Source organism: Octopus sinensis, linkage group LG4 (genome assembly GCF_006345805.1).
Source record: "Octopus sinensis linkage group LG4, ASM634580v1, whole genome shotgun sequence".
Classification (NCBI taxonomy): domain Eukaryota; kingdom Metazoa; phylum Mollusca; class Cephalopoda; order Octopoda; family Octopodidae; genus Octopus; species Octopus sinensis.
Genome location: NC_043000.1, coordinates 30,292,695 through 30,297,085, shown reverse-complemented (window position 1 = coordinate 30,297,085; position 4,391 = coordinate 30,292,695). Strand labels below are relative to the sequence as shown.

The following is a 4,391-nucleotide window of genomic DNA, read 5'->3' as shown; positions in this document are numbered from 1 at the left end:
AAGTGTTTTCTACTATAGCCTCGGGCCGACTAATGCATGGCGAATTGGTTTGGTAGACGTATACTGAAACAAAACATCGTGTATATATATATATATATATATATAATAGTTATCGCCATACTAATATGGCATTCTTATAAAAATAAGAATAAAGCTGACCGCTTATTAGCTCCATGAGGCCATCGCCTTAAGTTAGCTATTTGATACACAAACTGTATCCATATAACCTTCGAACAAGGGAGGTCAGTCGCCCCACACTACTTGACCGACAGCTACAGACGCGTTTCGGGGTATTGCCCCTTTTCAATGTAGCGTAGTCAGACCAGTAGGTGTCGCTTCTGACAATCTCTGTTCGAAGGTTTTATTTACCTAGTTTCGGTGGAATACATCCACTTGTTTTCAATAATAGAAATATTAAAATTACTAAGTCTCTCTAAAAGAGAACACGGCAGCGTTCCCGGAAAATAATAGTTATCGCCATACTAATATGGCATTCTTATAAAAATAAGAATAAAGCTGACCGCTTATTAGCTCCATGAGGCAATCGCCTTAAGTTAGCTATTTGATACACAAACTGTATCCATATAACCTTCGAACAAGGGAGGTCAGTCGCTCCACACTACTTGACCGACAGCTACATACGCGTTTCGGGGTAAATAAAACCTTCGAACAGAGATTGTCAGAAGCGACACCTACTGGTCTGACTACGCTACATTGAAAAGGGGCAATACCCCGAAACGCGTCTGTAGCTGTCGGTCAAGTAGTGTGGAGCGACTGACCTCCCTTGTTCGAAGGTTATATGGATACAGTTTGTGTATCAGATAGCTAACTTAAGGCGATGGCCTCATGGAGCTAATAAGCGGTCAGCTTTATTCTTATTTTTATAAGAATGCCATATTAGTATGGCGATAACTATTATTTTCCGGGAACGCTGCCGTGTTCTCTTTTAGAGAGACTTAGTAATTTTAATATTTCTATTATATATATATATATATATATATATATATATATATATATATATATATATATATATATATACGGAGCAATTCATTCACAAAAAATTATTTCTGAAGATATCCTTGACTCTGTTAGTATCTAATGTGGCAATTTAAAAATGATAATAACAGAAGCAATAATATAGGCGATTGCAGGGCCCAAAGAAGCATTAAATAGCTGAAGGATTAAAATTAATCAAAGAACATGCTATTTTGGCAAATTAAATCTGACTTTTAGCTGTTATTTCCAGCAGGTAGACACACTTAGTATATCTTTTGATTAATTTCAATATATATATACAATTATTTATATGTGTGTGTATGTATGTATTATGTTATTATTATATTTTAAATAATTATATGTTTATTTCCCATTAATTATTTTAATCTTCATGAATTCTTTCTGACTCAAGCTTTTTATCCGACTCAAGGCTTTCTTCGATTTTATACAACGCGACATTTATGTAACATCTTTTTCATTTTTATTTTATATTCCTTTTCTATTTGTATATTTACTGTTTCAACTTGCATGCTTCTGAAACATCATTAGTGGAATCAACCAATCAAATTCAAATGTGAAAATGCCAATTTGAATCATAACCAAATATACATTATACGTACAATCACATTTTTTTTATTCCATTCCTGATCACAACTGCCTAACGAACATGAACGTGAGATTCTGAGTAGAAGTTTGGGGTGGTTTTGCAGCTCCAGTATTCCAGTTACGTTTTTTCCCACCTTGTTTCACATTCATGTGCTAACTCTGCTATATATATATATATATATATATATATATATATATATATATATATATATATATATATATATATATATATATATATAATAGTTATCGCCATACTAATATGGCATTCTTATAAAAATAAGAAAAAAGCTGTCTGCTTATTAGGTAAGAGAGTTGGTATGTGAAAGCACCTCGTTGGATGTATGAAAGAGAAAAAAGAGTGAAAAAACTACAGAAGTCTTGTGTTATATGGTTAAAGAATATATTTAAATCCTTATGTTAGAAAAATATTATAATTTGCGTATAGTAACATAGTTGTTGGAGAAATAAAAATATGGAACGCTTCACGAATTTGCGTGTCATCCTCGCGTATGGGCCATGCTAATCTTCTCTGTATCGTTCCAGTTTTAGAATATGTACCGCCGTAGCTAGTACAATGCCCCCGGCGCAAGGATGACACGCAAATTAATGAAGCGTTCCATATTTTCATTTCTCCCAAAACTATGTTACTATAACGCAAATTTTATAACATTTTTCTAACAAAACGATTTAAATATATTCTTTAACCAAATATCGCAAGCCTTCTGTAGTTTTTCACTCTTTTTTGTCTTCTATATATATATATATATACAGGGTATCCCAAAAGTCACTGTGGGTTTCAGTTTTTGTTAGCTTCCTTAACAGTACAAATACATGCATGAACCGTTGATATAATATGAAGGACATAATGGTAATTAATATGCAGAAGTCACATTTTGCAACACCACTACATTATATTTGAAATTAGACATCGCTTAAATGGCAGCCATTTTTGTCTTCACACGTTTTTTGGTTTTCAAAAACTTGCACCATAACAACCTCAAGAGTTTCAGACCTCACTTCTCTGACTTCTCTGTTGATGTTCTCCTTCAGTTGAACCAGGATCTCCGGTTTATTAGCGTAAAAGCTCTCATTCAGGTTTTCCCGTAAGAAAATATCCGGGTTGGTCTAATCTGAGCAACGTGAAGACCAGTTGACGTTGCCGTAGCGGGAGATTATTTTCTCTCCATAGCACTGCCCTAGAAACTGCATTGTTTCTCTTGCAGCATGAGCAGTTGCCCCATCTCGCTGGAAACACGTGTGAAGTCAAATTTAAATGGCCTTCACGTTCCCCAGGCTTGACTAACCTGGATTTTTTTCTAGTGGGGGATACCTGAAAGTCACATTCGGACTCTTGGCCTTCAGTTAATATGAAAACAGCCGGACGTTTTGAAAACTCCCTATTACACGAAACAAAATTTTACTGAATATTTCCCTTTAATGCCAACTGAATTGTCGTATTCTCGATATCCAAAACTAGTTTCTGCCTCTAAGTCTTTATTCATAAGTTTCCAAAGAATATATCTATACAGACTATCTTCCAAAACATATTTGTATGTAGACAATTTATCCACAAATGTTATTTCATAGAACTGTATAGAAGGTCTTTGGAATATTCTGCAATCAAGATTTTTTTCTCTCTTTTTGTCGTATATGTCACTTGCACATTTAAGGAGAGAGTAACCCCAAGCAAACTGGTGTTCGATCTTAAAAATAGATTTGTCGCAACGGATATAATATTAAGACACTTTTGAAGATCACAAGGTCAACTATTCAAAGAAGGAAGAATCGCGTAAGGATTGTTTCACAAACACGCACACGCACACACACATATATACATACACATACACACACAAACATACACATAAACACACACACAAACATACACACACACACAGGCACATACACATACACACGAAAATGCATGTGTGCATGTGTGCGAGAAAGAGAGAAGACAGAAAATATTTTTAACACCATCCGAAGATTTTGAATGCAGTGCTTCTGTTCTCTGCCGGAAAGCAGACGACATCACATTCCTGACCGTCCGTAACTTAGGTCGCTGAACATACACGTACCGACGCGATCTGTTAACAAAGGGGATCTCTATGATATATATATATATATATATATATATATATATATATATATATAATATATATATATATATATGATATAAATAATATATAAATATATGCATATATACATACATATTTGTTCTTACCTACATATATATGTATATATATATGCATATATGGGTACAGGACATCAAAAAAATGTTGAACAATATGAGAAACGAAAACATAAAAACAAAAACATAGAAATGAACGTTTTTCGAACAGCGAAGAAAACTGAGAAACGAGACTTTCTTAAAATTCCGCTAAACCCAAAAGACTGCCCCTAGTTCGATGACAATTAACAAAGCACAAAAAAAAGTACGTGATGTAAAACGCTTCAAGTAAGACATAGGGGCCCTAATTCATACTGTAATTAATTGTGATCCCATTTCATGGACTTTTATTTATTACTAACTACTAAATTTGTATTTTAAGAAATTTATTTATTACGTAAGTTTCTTAATACTATATCATAAACTGATAACGAAAGTGGTAATTATACATTTTACGCTTATCAACTCGAAAAGACATCTAACTACGGGTTAATTCAGCTTAAACCGTTCACAGGAGTGCACCGTTATAATAATTACACCGCCCAAAGGACGGGTGCATTTGCTAGTAAGAATATATATATATAGGAACACACTATCGGTTACTTCGACGAGGGTCCCAGCTGAT

General features: G+C 34.0%; 1 non-coding gene across 1 annotated transcript; it reads right to left on the bottom strand.

Annotated features, from left to right (window-relative positions):
- Positions 1–2,068: 2,068 nt before the first annotated feature.
- On the bottom strand, positions 2,069–2,175 carry LOC115211337. The gene has a single exon (XR_003881606.1). It is a non-coding gene; the product is annotated as a U6 spliceosomal RNA (small nuclear RNA).
- Positions 2,176–4,391: the final 2,216 nt, after the last annotated feature.